Source organism: Schistocerca cancellata, chromosome 4, assembly GCF_023864275.1.
Source record: "Schistocerca cancellata isolate TAMUIC-IGC-003103 chromosome 4, iqSchCanc2.1, whole genome shotgun sequence".
Classification (NCBI taxonomy): Eukaryota; Metazoa; Arthropoda; class Insecta; order Orthoptera; family Acrididae; genus Schistocerca; species Schistocerca cancellata.
Genome location: NC_064629.1, coordinates 531,622,795 through 531,642,396, shown reverse-complemented (window position 1 = coordinate 531,642,396; position 19,602 = coordinate 531,622,795). Strand labels below are relative to the sequence as shown.

General features: G+C 45.0%; 1 pseudogene; it reads left to right on the top strand.

Moving 5' to 3' along the window:
* Positions 1 to 2,627: 2,627 nt before the first annotated feature.
* Positions 2,628 to 2,745, top strand: LOC126185497 (5S ribosomal RNA; annotated as a pseudogene).
* Positions 2,746 to 19,602: the final 16,857 nt, after the last annotated feature.

The following is a 19,602-nucleotide window of genomic DNA, read 5'->3' as shown; positions in this document are numbered from 1 at the left end:
TCCCCGCAACTGCTTTCTTCCAGTGAGAAACTCAATAGCGACACGCTGCTTGTAACATGCACCATTTAAGATGCCATTTAGAAAATGTACTGCAACCACGTTATCTGTCGAAGGAAATGGCAACTTTGCGTGGGCACACTGGAGGCTTGAAAGAACTCATACTTTAAGTTTCGCATTCGCAGCACTGATGTCAGTAGAAAAGAAAAAAGTTGATCATTACTTTCTGGGCTACCCTCGTAGATGCGATGTGCATTAAAATAAATACGAAGACTAAAGTGTGTCATAAAAATCTAATTTTACACTGTCACACAGTTTGCCTCACACAGCAGGGAGGTTACATAATTCATTTCACAAAACCGATTACCACAACCACTACGCCCACTGGACTCGCATTCGGGAGGACGACGGTTCAATCTCGCGTCCGGCCATCCTGATTTAGGTTTTCCGTGATTTCCCTAAATCACTCCAGGCAAATGCCGGAATGGTTCCTTTGAAAGGGCACGGCCGACTTCCTTCCCCGTCCTTCCCTAATCCGATGAGACCGATGACCTCGCTGTCTGGTCTCCTTCCCCAAACAACGTAACCCAACCCCCAACTACGCCCACTACACAGGCATTATTTCATTGTGTAACACCACGCACGCTCTCAACTGACATTGGGACGATGGCTTCAGTGTTTGCTTTTCATTTTGTGTACCACACCTTCTCATGTACTAGCTGGAAAAATTGTGTTAGTGTCAATCACTCTACTCCGAGAGTCCCGGGACCTGTACAGAAAATTGGAATAGAGATCAACATAAACATCATTTCCGCCCTTTTGATTGATCATGAAAACCACACATTGCATGTTGTACCACCATACAGCCAGACCTTCTGAGATTGTGGTCCAGATTGCTGTACACACCATTACCTCTAATTCTCAGTAGCACGTCCTCTTGCATTGATGCATGCCTGTATTCGTCGTGGCATACTATCCACAAGTTCATCAAGGCGCTGTTTGTCCAGATCGTCCCACACCTCAACAGCGATTCGGCGTAGATCCCTCAGAGTGGTTGGTGGTTCACATCGTCCATAAACCGCCCTTTTCAATCTATCCCAGGCATGTTCTATAGGGTCCATGTCTGGAGAACATGCTGGCCACTCTAGTCGAGCGATGTCGTTATCCTGAAGGAAGTCATTCACAAGATGTGCACGATGGGGGCGCGAATTGTCGTCCATGGAGACGAATGCCTCTCCAATATGCTGCCGATATGGTTGCACTATCGGTCGGAGGATGGCATTCGCGTATCGTACAGCCGTTACGGCGCCTTCCATGACCACCAGCGGCGTACGTCGGTTCCACATAACGCCACCCCAAAGCAGCAGGGAACCTCCACCTCGCTGCACTCGCTAGACAGTGTGTCTAAGGCGTTCAGCCTGACTAGGTTGCCTCCAAACATGTCTCCGGCGATTGTCTGTTTGAAGACATATGAGACACTCATCGGTGAAGAGAACGCGATGCTAATCCTGAGCGGTCCATTCGGCATGTTGTTGTTCCCGTCTGTACCGTGCTGCATGTTGTTGTGGTTGCAAAGATGGACTTCGCCATGGACGTCGGGAGTAAAGTTGCGCATCATGCAGCCTATTGTGCACAGTTTGAGTCGTAACACGACATCCTATGGCTGCACGAAGAGAATTATTCAACATGGTGGCGTTGCTGTCAGGGTTCCTCCGAACCATAATCCGTAGGTAACGGTCATCCACTGCAATAGTAGCCCTAGGGCGGCCTGAGCGAGGCATGTCATCGACAGTCCCTGTCCCTCTGTATCTCCTCCATGTCCGAACAACATCGTTTTGTTCCACTCCGAGACGTCTGGACACTTCCCTTGTTGAGAGTCCTTTCTGGCAAAAAGTAACAATGGGGATGCGATCTAATAGCGGTATTGACCGTCTAGATATGGTTGAACTATAGACAACACGAGCCCTGTACTTCCTTCCAGGTGGAACGACTGGAACTGATCGACGGTCGGACCACCTCCGTCTGACAGTTGCTGCTCATGCATGGTTGTTTACATCTTTAGTCGGGTTTAGTGACATCTCTGAACAGTCAAAGGGATTGTGTCTGTGTACAATATCGACAGTCAATGTCTATCTTCAGGAGTTCTGGGAACCGGGATGATGCGAAACATTTTTTGATGTGTGTTGTTTAGACGGCTACGTATTACCACGTTTTAATATCCGGCCATCGACGGCGCGCGAGTGTACGCTACGAACAGAGCTGAACCAAATGTTAGGCGATTCAGACAATTTAAACGAGCTTTTGCGGAGCGAGGTGGCGCAGTGGTTCAGATACTGGACTCGCATGCCGGACCGGGGTTCAAATATCTGTCCTTTAATCCAGATTTTCCGTCGTTTTCCTAGATCGATTAATGCAAATGCCGGAATGGTTCTTTTGGAAAGGACTGTCCCTATTTCCTTCTCCATTTCGTGCTTGTAGTCCGTGTTTAATGACGTGTCGTCGACGAGAAGTGGACCTTTGTATTCCTTCCTTTAAAAGTGCTTTAATTGACAAAGAGACGTTCTAGGTAGATGGTATCATATATGTTTCCATAAATAATTTTTTTTTAAATAGTGCCTATTCAGACATCAGCCAACGGCCTTGCCGCAGTGGTAACACCGGTTCCCGTCAGATCACCGAAGTTAAGTGCTGTCGGGCTGGGCTAGCACTTGGATGGGTGACCATCGGGTCTGCCGAGCGCTGTTGGCAAGCAGAATGCACTCAGCCCTTGTGAGGCAAACTGAGGAGCTACTTGTTTGAGAAGTAGCGGCTCCGCCTCGGAAACTGAAATACGGCCGGGAGAGTGGTGTGCTGACCACATGCCCCTCCATATCCGCATCCAGTGACGCCTGTGGGATGAGGATGACACGGCGGCCAGTCGGTACCTTTGGGCCTTCATAGCCTATGCGGGAGAAGTTTAGTTATTCAGACATCAAGAATGTTTTATCAGTCGGCTACAAACAGAGCCAACTTCGTTACAGATTTTTTTTCAGGTATGAGATGCAAACTTTCTTGTATATATTCCCAGCATCTCTAAACACATATTTTGAAAAAAAAAAAGGGAGATGTATGTCTGTCCTTCTCAAGAGCAGAGTGTGCGGCCGAGAATCATTATGTAGACGAAAAAGCATGACAGTTACGTTACGTGGGCTGCATGAAATCGGGTGAAATCTCTCAGAAGGTAATCATACTTCGTGGGAGACGTTAATTTCCAGACATCTTTACGTTCGCATTGTGCGCTCAGAACCGAAAAGAGCGACGTGACGAGTTAACGGCGTACTACAGATACTACCCAACCCTTGTGTGCAAAGCTTCGTCCGATTTTTCCTGTGATTCCCATTTCGCGACCAGTTGGACCTTAATAAAAGAATAGCCCTCTTATAATGGGCGATCAAAAAGTTTCCGTTTAAGGGCGTTGCTGCAGCGTATATTCAACGTAGCGCGACTCCGATGCGAGCATGTAAGCACAGTCCTGCAGGCAAGAGATTATTGTGGCATACGTGTCTTTCCGACGTGAGTGCAGTAAATGCGGAATGTGAACTATGCCGACGTTATTATCAAAATGTGTCCAAACAGGACCACTGTGCTACTATTCGTTTCTTAGCTTCTGAAGCACAAGCACCGGTTAATATTCATCGGAGAACGCAGAATGTGTATGGCGCAGCATGTCTGTTGAAAAAACTACGACAAGGGGTGCGGCTGCTTCATGATAACGCACGTCTCCATATCACAAATGTCGTAACACAAAAGTGGCGCCAGTTCAAGTGGGAGACACTTGAGCACCCGCTTTGTAGTGATGCCCTGTCCCCATGCGATTACCACGTCTTCGGTCCCTTAATGAGGCCTTGAAAAGTCGGCAATTCCTGATGGTCGAGGATGTGTGGTGGTGGTGGTTAGTGTTTAACGTCCCGTCGACAACGAGGTCATTAGAGACGGAGCGCAAGCTCGGGTTAGGGAAGGATTGGGAAGGATATCGGCCGTGCCCTTTCAAAGGAACCATCCCGGCATTTGCCTGAAACGATTTAGGGAAATCACGGAAAACCTAAATCAGGATGGCCGGAGACGGGATTGAACCGTCGTCCTCCCGAATGCGAGTCCAGTGTGCTAACCACTGCGCCACCTCGCTCGGTGAATCGAGGATGTGTAGCATACACTTCCGAACGTCTTTATGTAGGAGGACACAGTGTCTTATCAAATGGGTATCTTCAAACTCAGCTGTTAAGTCCCATAGTGCTCAGAGCCATTTGAACCATTTGAAGTAGAACGACGTCGTTAGAGAGCAGTCCCCGCATACGATTTTGACGAGCGTGCCTAAGCTTTAATAATATATCACAATACCTCTCAGTACTTGGTCATTCAACTTTACCAAGTACAAATGCCAAGCAATTCATTATTTGCACTAATAGATAAAATAATAGAATAACGTTCAAAAACAGGAATAATATAATAATACTGTCCAATATAATAATAATAGAACCCAACATTTTTACACTCACTCATCTATGAACCCCTCCACAGAATATTGAAACGAAAAGTCAAATCTCTCTCTTTCACTCATACACACACACGGTATAAAAATCATAAATAGAAGTTAGTCTCGAATATATACTTCGTTAGGTTGGCAACAGATAGGTAAACATACCAAAGAGGATGAAACACGTTATGGAGTCGATATATTTACGTTGTGAAAAACAGTGTCCGACGAAATAGTTGTATCGAGTGACAACAGAACAATAGTACACCACAAAAAAGAGTGAGAAACATGGTGAACAGTGTGAGGAAGGCCAGAACACAAAGTTATGATTATATGGCAGTGATGAAAGTGGTAGTGCGACCTCCACACCAGATGTGAGGAAACGCAGATCAACAAATCGTAAGTAATTACTTTTTTACAAAAAATCACGAAGTGGACTGTTAAATAATCTAAAAATAAGCAAAACTGTATCTTTATAGATCCCACTGATGACGCCTTAGAACAGGAAAAGACGAAATGCGTATGGGATAAATAAAAATAACTAACAGCAGGAAAAGGCAGTTTTATTTGCAAAACAAGTATTTATATGCTTGCTGCGGAGGATGGCCACACAAACAAAGTTGTGAAACTTGTCCAGTTGCTTCTTTTTCTAGCCGCAACGTGAGGCCGAGCACTATCGTGAAGTAGAACGGCCGGCCAGGTGTGGCCGAGCCGTTCTAGGCGCTACAATCTCGAACCGCGCGACCGCTACGGTCGCAGGTTCGAATCCTGCCTCGGGCATGGATGTGTGTGATGTCCTTAGGTTAGTTAGGTTTAAGTAGTTCTAAGTTCTAGGGGACTGATGATCTCAGCTGTTAAGTCCCATAGTGCTCAGAGCCATTTGAACCATTTGAAGTAGAACGACGTCGTTAGAGAGCAGTCCCCGCATACGATTTTGACGAGCGTGCCTAAGCTTTAATAATATATCACAATACCTCTCAGTATTAATTGTCATTCCTCTTGACAAAAAGAATAATGCCTTTCCGGTCCCAAAATCCGTGGTCATGATTTTCAGTGTTGAAGATTCTTGTTTGAATTTTCGTGGTTTCGCCGGGAAGTTTGAATGCCACTGACTGGATTAATGTTTATTCTCTGGAGTGTAGTGCATAATCCACGTTTCATCACCGGGCACAATGTGACTCAAGAACTCGTCACCATCCTTGTAATAGCGCTCCGAAACGGACAAAGAATATGCCATTCGCTTTGTTATGTGTTCTGCCGTCAACATTTTCGACACCCATCTCGCACAAAATTTATGTAGCGAATTCTGTCAGTAACAACGTGAAAAACTACTGATCTTGAAACTTGTGGAAATTTCTGATTCAACTCGTCAATAGTGAAGCGCCTGTTTTGGTGCACTGCCTCATCAACTTCTGTGTCAAATCTTCATTAATGACAGCAAGCCGTCCAGACCGTTCTTCATCATGAACATTTGTCCTTCCTTCCTTAAACAGTCTACACAATATACGCACATTTATATGAGTCATTACACCTGCACCATAAATTTAGACAAGCTGCTGGTGAATTTCGAACTGGTTTTGCAGTTAAGAGCCGAATAACCGAATGCACTTCACAATTGGCGGGATTACTGATTGACATGGCGACAAACCTAGCGGTGTAACCGTACAACCAACCCCAGCAGACACGTGAACCGTGATCGCGGCGTAATTCTTACTTTAAGAATGACCCTCGTACATTATGTTTTCCCTGCTCCTCATATAGTTTCAGAAGACAATGGCTTTCAGTTGAGTGAAGAACTGAAGTGTTCGTTTGTCGATCATTTAACTGAACTCAGTGATTTATTTTTGAAGTGTTTTCCAGAAGAGGCTGATCAACAGAACTGGCTCAAAGATCCTTTAATTACAGAGCCTCCGTCAACACTTACCACTGAAGAACAAGAGCAACTTATAGATTCTTCTTCAGACTCCACGTAGAAATGGAAGTACGTTTTCTCATCACTGCTTGAGCTTTGGAACTTGGTGAAGCAAGCAAGAGTACCCGCAAGTAGATCCCAAGGACCTACGAGTTTTGATACATTTTGCAACATTCTACTTACGTGAAGTAGGTTTTCCATCATTGGCACTTATCAACACGAAATACAGAGTGTGAATGATTGGGAAGAAGGAGATGCTACCGCTTGCGCCTGTCCCCCACATGTTGGGCGGGTTAGCGATTTTAAGCAGTTTAGGGAGAGCGTGGAGTACTAAACTGGAATGTCCTGACAGGAATCCGAACCCTGCTCCTCCCAGGTACGAGTTGAGTGCCTTACTTCCTAGGATATCTCTCACGGTGTCTGAAGATGAACATCATGGCAAGAATATGCATAATGGAGATACACGAATACCTGAAGATAACTGTGCAGAAACTTTAGCAGCGTGACGAGGGCACGGGCAAGGTCAGTCACGGTAGACGGTGGCTGTCATTTTCTGGAGAGTGAGCTCGCGGTACACGGGAACCACCACCAGAACGAGAACCGCCGTTGCTCTGCTCTGCGGTGAGGCGGCTGAAACGTCGGCCGAAGGCACAGCTGCCATGTTCCGGTGGGTCGCACCGAATCCCTGGAAGCAAAAGACACTCAGACCATTTTAAGAAACGTTTGTATATTAGAAGAGATTTTCATGTCAACTGATTCTTCTGTCGCCTCCTAATAGAACAGCTTCATAGGTTTTTAAAGGACATCGTATTCGCTCTTCATCTTAGAGATTGTTTATTGCAAAACTGCAATTTCGGCCAAGAGGCCATTATCAAGCGGTACTGCCAAAGATTTTTTTCAACACACGACAAACTTTACAATCGTCCGACATGTAAACATTTTGCAAGAACATCGGAAATGAGAACAGCGAGAAACTTAAAATTAAAATTGATGATCACGAAGTAGATGAAGTTAAGGCATTCTGCTACCTAGGCAGTAAGATAACCCATGGTTGACGGAGAAAGGAGGATAAAAAAGCAGATTAGCACAGGCAAAAGCGGCATTCCTGGCCAAGAGAAATCTACTAGTATCAAATGGTTCAAATGGCTCTGAGCACTATGGGACTTAACTTCTAAGGTCATCAGTCCCCTAGAACTTAGAACTACTTAAACCTAACTAACCTAAGGACATCACACACATCCATGCCCGAGGCAGGATTCGAACCTGCGACCGTAGCGGCCGCGCGGTTCCAGACTGTAGCGCCTTTAACCGCTTGGCCACCACGGCCGGCTACTAGTATCAAACGCAGGCCTTAATTTAAGGAAGAAATTACTGAGAACGTACGTTTGAAACACAGCATTGAATGGTAATGAGACATGGATTGTGGGAAAACCGATTTCCGTAACAGAAGATAATCGAAGCATTTGCGATATGGTGCTACAGAAGAATGTTGAAAAGTAGGTGGACTGACAATGAGGAGCTTCTCCGCAGAATCGACGAGGAATAGAATATATGGAAACACCGACAAAAAAACGAAAGGACAGGATGATAGAAGATGTGTTAATACATCAGGGACTAACTTCCATGTTACTAGATGGACTGTAGCGAGTAAAAACTGTAGATAGAGGGTAAAAAGTGTGGAGGGTAAAAAGTGTAGAGGGTAAAAAGTGTAGAGGATAGAAAGTGTAGAGGGTAGAAAGTGTAGAGGGTAGAAAGTGTAGAGGGTAAAAGCTGTAGACGGTAAAAGCTGTAGAGGGTAGAAACTGTAGAGGAAGACAGAGATTAGAATACATACAGCAAATAATTGAAAACAAGTTGGAAATACTACTCTGAGATGAAAAGGTTGGAACAGGAGAAGAATTCGTGGCAGATCGCATCAAACCAGTAAGAAGACTGATGACAGGAAAAAAAAAAAACACATTGGTTTATTGCGTACATTCAATGCTGCTGTATTCTTACAGTGAAAAGGCTCAGTTATGACGATGACTTGTATACATGTCGGAGGATTTTAAAGTTTGACATGTGTTGAAGCAAATTATCTTGCAGTATCACTTGATAATGGCCTTAAAGCCGAAGTTCCAATTGTGGATTAAATAATCTCTACAGTCAACGGTGAATACGATGTCCTTTAAAAGCTTCTATATGACTGTAAGCCCCAACCATGAGCAGTTAACTTCTTAAGTATAAAAGAAAAGCGCAATATTATGGTGGTTCTACAGCATAAATTTATTTCATTAACCGGTTCTAGGCTTACAAGGCCATCATCAGGCTTTACACACACACACACACACACACACACACACACACACACACACACAAACACACTGTTTCTTTGCAGTTTAGGGTTAATATTTTTTGGTTTGTTCCCCTTATATTTATTTACCGATTAACACTTTCACTTACGTTAAAGATAACATTATTCTGTGTTTGCATCTCACATTCGATGCGTAACAAATTTTCAGTGTTGTTTTTCACCGGTACTCTGCCCTCTTTGTGGACGATAGTCTGTTAAAGTCTGGTGCTGGCCTTGTGAGGCGGTTAACAAAGTAGACAAATGTTCTCTGTTACGTTGTGTTCCACGGCAACAGCAGGCACCTAAAATTTCTTATAAGTTTGACATGTTAATATTTAGTATTTTTATCACAGTATGTTGTCGCATTTGTCTTTGGCATAATTCCCGGTTTCACTCATACTGTGAACATCTTCAGATCTGTTAAAACACGTACAAGACTGACCGGCCGAAGTGGCCGTGCGGTTCTAGGCGCTACAGTCAGGGACCGCGCGACCGCTACGGTCGCAGGTTCGAATCCTGCCTCGGGCATGGATGTGTGTGATTTTCTTAGGTTAGTTAGGTTTAAGTAGTTCTAAGTTCTAGGGGACTGATGACCTCAGAAATTAAGTCCCATAGTGGTCAGAGCCATTAATCATCTTGATGTATCACTTGTAGAGGGCAACACCTCCTAACATGCTTGCCAGTACTAAACTTAAGCACTTCTTACATTAATTTTAACAGATCTGAATATGTTCAGAACATTAAGGCAATAGGTGATCATTGTAAAGGCAAGTGCGAGAACAGACTGTAATTAACGATATTAGAATAATAATTCGTCTGTCGCGAACTTGATATAATGTCAAGTTTTCATTTCACAATTTTTTGATTTATTAGCTTTAAGTATACATAAATACGAGGGTTGGAACTTTAATAGTGGCAACTATTTATTTACAGGTCGTACAAAATAGATACGTGTTTCAAAGTTTTACTGACCTTCAAAATAGTCGCCAGCATTGTGTGGAAGTCGTAGGATACTCTTAGCAGCGTCAGTTGTGTTGACAGTTCGAGCGGCGCGATCTATTGCCCGACGAGTTTGTAGCAGTTCTCAAGCGAATGCCGTGAAGTGTTTCCTTCAGTTTAGAAATCGAGTTGAACTTATGAGGGCTAAGTCAGGGGAGTGCAGTAGATGGTATAGCACTTAGCAGCCCCATCAAACAAATCAGTAACAGCTTGCACTGTACGTGCTTGAGCATTGGCCGGCAAAATTATGGTCAGCTCCTGCTACTTTGGCATAATTCCCAGTTTCACTCATACTGTGAACATCTTCAGATCTGTTAAAACACGTACAAGACTGACCGGCCGAAGTGGCCGTGCGGTTCTAGGCGCTACATCACTTCTGTCTCTATGCTGTTCATTTTTGAAACACAACCTACGACCAGCTTGGAGACAGAAGTGATGACACTTTCTGCAGGACCTGACCATCATTTTCCAGGACAATGCTCAAGCACGTACAATGCAAGCTGTTACTGATTTGTTTGACTGATAGGACTGCTAAGTGTTAACCACCAACTGCACTCCCCTGACTTTAGCCCTCGTAAGTTCAACTCGATTTCTAAATGGTTCAAATGGCTCTGAGCACTATGGGACTTACCATCCGAGGTCATCAGTTCCTTAGGACTTAGAACTACTTAAACATAACTAACCTAAGGACATCACACACATCCATGCCCAAGGCACGATTCGAACCTGCGACCGTAGCAGTCGCGCAGTTCCGGACTGAAGCGCCTAGAACAGCTCGGCCACGGCGGCTGGCACTAGATTTCTAAACTGAAGAGAACACTTCACAGCATTCGCATCAGAACTGCTACAAATTCGTCGGGCAATAAACCGCGTCGCTCGAACTGTCAACACAACTGGCGCTGATAAAGAGTATCCTACGTCTTCCACATCGCTGGCAACGGGCTATGCACAATACTAGTGACTACTTTGAAGTTCAGTAAAACTTTGAAACACGTATCTATTTTGTACGAGCTGTAAATAAATAGTTGCCACTGTTAAAGGTCCAATCCTCGTATATGGCAAATAATTGTGACATAATCATATCCTTTCAGCCAGTATCTGAAATGTACGAGTTTTACATACAAAGCTGTTGTGCTGAATGGGTTGTAAATGGGCGCCAAATTTTATCTGTTAGATTGGGACTTCTTTTTTCCGTTTCGAGAGAGATTCTGACCAGGCTTCATGATTGGTGTAGATGCTGTTGATAGCTATTCCGCTGTGTCAATATAGACGTGGTGCCCTGACAACATTAAAATGAGAAGTGTGTTGCCATACAATGAAGCTCCAGATGCCTGGCTCTGAGCACTATGCGACTTAACTTCTAAGGTCATCAGTCGCCTAGAACTTAGAACTAATTAAACCTAACTAACCTAAGGACATCACACACATCCATGCCCGAGGCAGGATTCGAACCTGCGACCGTAGCGGTCGCGCGGTTCCAGACTGTAGCGCCTTTAACCGCTTGGCCACCACGGCCGGCTCCAGATGCCTCTCCAAGCTGTGTTTTAGCTGGGGAAAGGACCTCATTGCTGTACGCATGCATGCGGATTGGAATGCACAACGGACAAACCAGAGCTCAGTTAAGGAGTCATACAAATTTACTAACTTTAGGGACGCAGTTTTTTTTAATTGTGTGGGAGATATCAATGAAATTAAGCATTAATCCAGAACGCTCTTACTACAGAAAGCATTTTGTGGCAAGAGTCTCTTTTTAGTTTGGGAGGAAAAAGCGTGACACTCAGCAGCGACGAAAACACATGCGAATCAAAGGGATGTGTGGAAGGCATGACGCTCCCACTCCCTTACACAACATTTTAGTAGAAGCCTTCATACTTTTACATACGTTTCTAAATTTCACAGCTACCTTTAAGAGAATAAAGTAACAAGAAAACTATTGTGTTTCGAGAACGACAAGGAATTATAGAAAATACACTCCTGGAAATGGAAAAAAGAACACATTGACACCGGTGTGTCAGACCCACCATACTTGCTCCGGACACTGCGAGAGGGCTGTACAAGCAATGAACACACGCACGGCACAGCGGACACACCAGGAACCGCGGTGTTGGCCGTCGAATGGCGCTAGCTGCGCAGCATTTGTGCACCGCCGCCGTCAGTGTCAGCCAGTTTGCCGTGGCATACGGAGCCCCATCGCAGTCTTTAACACTGGTAGCATGCCGCGACAGCGTGGACGTGAACCGTATGTGCAGTTGACGGACTTTGAGCGAGGGCGTATAGTGGGCATGCGGGAGGCCGGGTGGACGTACCGCCGAATTGCTCAACACGTGGGGCGTGAGGTCTCCACAGTACATCGATGTTGTCGCCAGTGGTCGGCGGAAGGTGCACGTGCCCGTCGACCTGGGACCGGACCGCAGCGACGCACGGATGCACGCCAAGACCGTAGGATCCTACGCAGTGCCGTAGGGGACCGCACCGCCACTTCCCAGCAAATTAGGGACACTGTTGCTCCTAGGGTATCGGCGAGGACCATTCGCAACCGTCTCCATGAAGCTGGGCTACGGTCCCGCACACCGTTAGGCCGTCTTCCGCTCACGCCCCAACATCGTGCAGCCCGCCTCCAGTGGTGTCGCGACAGGCGTGAATGGAGGGACGAATGGAGACGTGTGGTCTTCAGCGATGAGAGTCGCTTCTGCCTTGGTGCCAATGATGGTCGTATGCGTGTTTGGCGCCGTGCAGGTGAGCGCCACAATCAGGACTGCATACGACCGAGGCACACAGGGCCAACACCCGGCATCATGGTGTGGGGAGCGATCTCCTACACTGGCCGTACACCACTGGTGATCGTCGAGGGGACACTGAATAGTGCACGGTACATCCAAACCGTCATCGAACCCATCGTTCTACCATTCCTAGACCGGCAAGGGAACTTGCTGTTCCAACAGGACAATGCACGTCCGCATGTATCCCGTGCCACCCAACGTGCTCTAGAAGGTGTAAGTCAACTACCCTGGCCAGCAAGATCTCCGGATCTGTCCCCCATTGAGCATGTTTGGGACTGGATGAAGCGTCGTCTCACGCGGTCTGCACGTCCAGCACGAACGCTGGTCCAACTGAGGCGCCAGGTGGAAATGGCATGGCAAGCCGTTCCACAGAACTACATCCAGCATCTCTACGATCGTCTCCATGGGAGAATAGCAGCCTGCATTGCTGCGAAAGGTGGATATACACTGTACTAGTGCCGACATTGTGCATGCTCTGTTGCCTGTGTCTATGTGCCTGTGGTTCTGTCAGTTTGATCATGTGATGTATCTGACCCCAGGAATGTGTCAATAAAGTTTCCCCTTCCTGGGACAATGAATTCACAGTGTTCTTATTTCAATTTCCAGGAGTGTAGATCAAACAGACCTCATGTGCTGACCGACAGGGTCCGTCGAGTATTGCGAAGGGTCGTTATAAAAAAAAATGGCATGAAATCAGTGAAAGAATCACTGGTCAACTCAAAGTGCAGTCCAGTTAGCACAATGACTGCCTACGGAGTTAAGAAGCATGTGGTACAGTTTTCCGCAGCTCCTCATAAGCCACACATCCCTCTACCTTTGCTAAGCGACGCTCGAGGTAGTGTAAAGGGCGATTCCACTAGACGGTGAATGATTGGAAAAGAGCGATTCGGAGTGACGAATCAGAGGTCCACGTGAGAGAGGTCCACGTGGATGAGATTTCGGCCTGACTGGTTATATTTCAGCCATATCAAGGCGCACATTGCACATTGCGGGGTCAGCATGGCAGACTGCTAACCGAAACAGCCCTGGTTCGGTTCCCGCTCTAGGATTGGATGTTGTTTTACCCCTACATTCGTATCCTCATTACTGATATGAAAGTCACTTGAAACACACCGTCGTGTCATCTTTCCACTATTGGGTTGGCTGCATGGGTACGAACCGAAAACCAATGAACGGAAATAAATACTCACATTCACAGGCAGTCAACAATTCCGATACGTTTCACGAGTCCACAGGTAAAACCGGGAGAGTATAGGAAGTAGAGTTAGGGAGACTGAAACGGGTTGACCCTCCATCAGTGGGAAAGAAACCCAGAAAGAATGACTCCCCAAGCGCAGGTGGATATGGGCGAAAGAAACAGCGTTCCCCCAATTTACATGGTCGCGTAGCCATAGCCTGCAGACCTGTCCTCTTGACCGCAATCCTTAGTGAAATAATGATAATGGTGAGTGCACACCTGCTTCTCAAATCGTCGGAAGTGTGTCTTTCAAACGCTATATTTTAATGGATTACGATTTATTGGACATTATACTAAAGCGGAGTAATAACCACTGATGTAAACAAATTATTATTAGTATTGTATTAATACTTTTTATTAAAGCTTTTCAAAAAATGGTTCAAATGGCTCTGAGCACTATGGGACTTAACATCTATGGTCATCAGTCCCCTAGAACTTAGAACTACTTAAACCTAACTAACCTAAGGACAGCACACAACACCCAGCCATCACGAGGCAGAGAAAATCCCTGACCCCGCCGGGAATTGAACCCGGGAACCCGGGCGTGGGAAGCGAGAACACTACCGCACGACCACGAGATGCGGGCTATTAAAGCTTTTAATATATACTATTGTTACTATTAAAATCCTAGGCATGTGCTGCACCGTTAATGTGAACGTGACGGCAAGTTATACAGGGTGGTCCACTGATAGTGACCGGGCCATATATCTCACGAAATGAGGATCAAATGAAAAAACTACAAACAACGAAACTCGTCTAGCTTGAAGGGGGAAACCAGATAGCACTATGGTTGGCCCGCTAGATGGCGCTGACATAGATCAAACGGATATCAACTGCGTTTTCTTAAAATACGAACCCCCATTTTTTATTACATATTCGAGTAGTACGTAAAGAAATATGAATGTTTTAGTTGGACCACTTTTTTCGCTTTGTGATAGATGGCGCTGTAATAGTCACAAACGTATAAGTACGTGGTATCACGTAACATTCCGCCAGTGCGGACGGTATTTGCTTCGTGATACATAACCCGTGTTAAAATGGACCGTTTACCAATTGCGGAAAAGGTCGATATCGTGTTGATGTATGGCTATTGTGATCAAAATGTCCAACGGGCGTGTGCTATGTATGCTGCTCGGTATCCTGGACGACATCATCCAAGTGTCCGGACCGTTCGCCGGGTAGTTACGTTATTTAGGGAAACAGGATCAGCCACATGTGAAACGTCAACCACGACCTGCAACAAATGATGATGCCCAAGTAGGTGTTTTAGCTGCTGTCGTGGCTAATCTGCACATCAGTAGCAGACAAATTTCGCGAGGATCGGGAATCTCAAAAACGTCGGTGCTGAAAATGCTACATCAACATCGATTGCACCCGTACCATATTTCTATGCACCAGGAATTGCATGGCGACGACTTTGAACGTCGTGTACAGTTCTGCCACTGGGCACAAGAGAAATTACGGGACGATGACAGATTTTTTGCAGGCTTTCTATTTAGCGACGAAGCGTCATTCACCAACAGCGGTAACGTAAACCGGCATAATATGCACTATTGGGCAACGGAAAATCCACGATGGCTGCGACAAGTGGAACATCAGCGACCTTGGCGGGTTAATGTATGGCGCGGCATTATGGGAGGAAGGATAATTGGCCCCCATTTTATCGATGGCAATCTAAATGGTGCAATGTATACTGATTTCCTACGTAATGTTCTACCGATGGTACTACAAGATGTTTCACTGCATGACAGAATGGCGATGTACTTCCAACATGATGGATGTCCGGGACAGCTCGCGTGCGGTTGAAGCGGTATTGAACAGCATATTTCATGACAGGTGAATTGGTCGTCGAAACACCATACCATGGCCCGCACGTTCACCGGATCTGACGTCCCCGGATTTCTTTCTGTGGGGAAAGTTGAAGGATATTTGCTATCGTGATCCCCCGACAACGCCTGACAACATGCGTCAGCGCATTGTCAATGCGTGTGCGAACATTACGGAAGGCGAACTACTCGCTGTTGAGAGGAATATCGTTACACGTATTGCCAAATGCATTGAGGTTGACGGACATCATTTTGAGCATTTATTGCATTAATGTGGTATTTACAGGTAATCACGCTGTAACAGCATGCGTTCTCAGAAATGATAAGTTCACTAAGGTACATGTATCACATTGTAACAACCGAAATAAAATGTTCAAACGTACCTACGTTCTGTATTTTAATTTAAAAAACCTACCTGTTACCGACTGTTCGTCTAAAATTGTGATCCATATGTTTGTGACTATTACAGCGCCATCTATCACAAAGGGAAAAAAGTGGTCCACCTAAAACATTCATATTTCTTTACATACTACACGAATATGTAATAAAAAATGGAGGTTCCTATTTAAAAAAAAAACGCAGTTGATATCTGTTTGACCTATGGCAGCGCCATCTAGCGGGCCAACCATAGCGCCATCTGGTTTCCCCCTTCAAGCTAGACAAGTTTCGTTCTTTGTAGGTTTTTCGTTTGACGCTTATTACGTGAGAAATCAGGCCCGGTCACGATCAATGGACCACCCTGTATATGGTGGTGGTGGGGTGAGGGGGGGTTGGGGGGGGGGAGACATGGAAGTAAACAGTGACATTAACCCGAGAACCAAATTCTGGATCTGTACCTGAACGAAATTTGCTAACAATGGTTCTGTTGGTGGGACCAAAAATCCAAGCTTCCAATCAAAATTAAGAGGGCCGTTCAATAAGTAACGCAACACATTTTTTTATTGAGCACTCCAGCACCATACTATTCCCCACTCTTTTGACCACAAAAACCCTATTTTTCAATATCATCTCCATCCAATGCGACGGCCTTACGCCACATTACTGGGAGGGCCTGTATTCCTGCATGGTACCACACTACTGATCGACGTCTGAGCCAGCGTCTTGCGGCATCAATAACCTCCCGATCATCCACACACTGCTTTCAGCGGAGTACATCCTTCATTGGGCCAAACTGATGGAAGTCGGATGGTGCGAAATCCGGGCTGTAGGTTGGATGTGGAAGAACACTCCAATGAAATTTTGTGAGCTCCTCTCAGGTGTGCTGATTTGTGTGAGGCCTTGCGTTATCATGAAGAAAGAGAAGTTCGTTTGTGAACCGTCGATGACTTCGAATGAGAGTGTCAGCACATTCCAAAATTGCGGCAGTCACAGCAGTATGCGACAGACCGGCACACGGTAGACTGGACAGGTTTGCGCGACCATGTTGCAATGGTGGTGATGATAGACATCTCGCTCAGCGACTCCCCGTGCTTTTGTTCACTGCCAAGTCTCCGTAGACATTTTGCAGGAGCCTATGAATATCTGCAACGCTTTCGTTCTGCGACAAAGAAACTCAATGACAACTCTCTGTTTGGAACGAACGTATGTTACAGATACCATTTTAAAGGCTAAGTGTAGTGCTGCCAACTATTGGAACGTCATAAAACTATAGGGGCTGGAGTGGGAATATTCTACGATAAATCACAACAAATCCGCATTTTTTTTTCAACTGAAATTAGCCGAGGAAAAAAAGTGTTGCATTATTTATTGAACGCCCCTCGTATGGACGTGCCTAGGGCGAATTTTCGCTTGAACGCCATTCGAGAGGAGAATTCAGGTGATTCCTACTGTGATGAACCTTCCTGCACGAGATATTTATGCTGCTAAACTGCTATTCCGGAACCCAGTATCAGTTGCCGGTTGCCTATCTAACGACTTCCACGGGCAACAAAAATTTGGTTTTCGATACTTCACGTTATTATTGACTGAATTTAAAAATTTAAAATGCTGTCTTAATTAACTCATTAAGAGCTATAACCTTAGGTTAAAAGTTTAAGACAGCTAGAATCTGTGTTTTGTCTCGAACCAGCTTAACTGTCGGTGTGCAAACAACCGGAATTTCATCATCCGGTATTTGAGAATGACAGCACTTACCGACTTCCAAAAACTTTGCACTTAATTTCAAACTTTTACGAAACTTTGTCTCACTGACACCCCCACAAAACGATGACAGAAATAAAGTTTATTCCTTACTACATTCAAACGCTACAGCCAATCTTCAGCATTAGGCATGACGTGTCAATTTATTACTTACTTACTACCGGTTGTGTACGAAATACAGTTTTCAGACAGTATTCACTTATACCACTGAAGGTACCGGAAAAATTATATTACTGTAAAATATATAGTTCAGGAGAAATGACGTCAAACATGGAAACGCATAATAAACCAGCTCTTAATTAAAATGAAGCGCAAATTACCCAGACTGTATTCATTCGGTGTTTGATAACAGAGCACTTACGGACTTCCAGCAAACTTTAAGCATAATTTCAAACCATTCTTAAACTTTTTCTCGCTTACATGCTTAAAGTCATGTATTTAACATTTGTAAAGTAAACAGACGTTTGAAGCTGTTTTATACATGGGAATTCGATTCCTTAAGGAATCCTGGGTTTGCTGGTTTGTAGTGATACCGGAACGTCACTCGTAACCAGTAAGTATCAGAACCATTTCCATTTGTCTTACAGTTATTAACAGTTAAAACCAGTTTCACCTGTCACTTTCTAGGTGTTAACTCACAACTTCGGGCTTCATCACATCTAAGTCCACATGCACACTCCACAAGCAACCTTAAGGTGTGTGGCGGAGAGTAATTTGCACACCCCGTCACTCCCCCCCCCTGTTCCTGTCGCGAAGCAGATTGCTCGTAGGCCTCAGTGTGAGCTAGGATCCCTCCATTTGACTTTCATTGTCTTTCCACGATATGTACGTATCAGAAAACAATATATTGGTTGTCTCTTCTGGGAGCATTATCTCTCAAAACTTTTTCAGTAAACCACACTGTGCCGCAGAACGCCTCTCTTGTAGGGTCTGCCACTGTAATTGGCTGAGGATGTCAGTGACGCTTCCGCGTTTACTAAATGAACCTGTGACGAATCGTGCTGCTTTTCTTTGGATGTCCTCTATTTCCTGTATCAGTTCTATCCAGTAAGGACCCCACAGTGACGAGTAATACTCTTATAACTGGCCCCGGCGAAGGTTCGAGTCCTCCCTCGGGCATGGGTGTGTGTGTGTTTGTCCTTAGGATAATTTAGGTTAAGTAGGGTGTAATCTTAGGGACTGATGACCTTAGCAGTTAAGTCCCATAAGATTCCACACACATTTCAACATTGCTCTTATAACAATCGAACGAGGGTTTCGGAAGCTACTTTCTTCGTGGGTGGACTACTCTTTCTGCGGGTTCTTCCAATGAATATGTCTGCCTCTCCCTTTCCTACGATTAGTTTTTTTTAGTCGTTCCACTGTAAACAGCTTCATATGCATACTCCTAGATATTATTTAATGGATGTGTCTGTTTCTAGTGGTTGTTCGGCAATCGTGTAATCATCCAGTAAAAGGGAACTGCGCGTACTGATTTAAATTTGTTTATGTTGAAAATCAACGGCTAATCCATGCACCGAGCGTCGATCCTCTACAGGTCTTCTTACATTTCGCTACAACTATCTTATGTTGCTACTTGTCTGTAAACGACATGATCATCCGCGCGATTTTCTTCAAGCTACATGACCAGAGCGAGAAATAGTTCTTTGAACAAAGCTATGAAATTTGTTTCCATGTGTTTGCCAAATCCTACGTTGCGCAACGATTTCAATAACCTCAACAGCGAATGGACCACCTGATGTCACTTTTCCTCGTGTGTAAGAAAGCTAGAATAATAAACTACCTGCATTTATCAATGAATCAAGTCACAAATATGGAACTATGTAAGAAGGAAATGTAAGTGACCTACAGACATACACTGGCAACT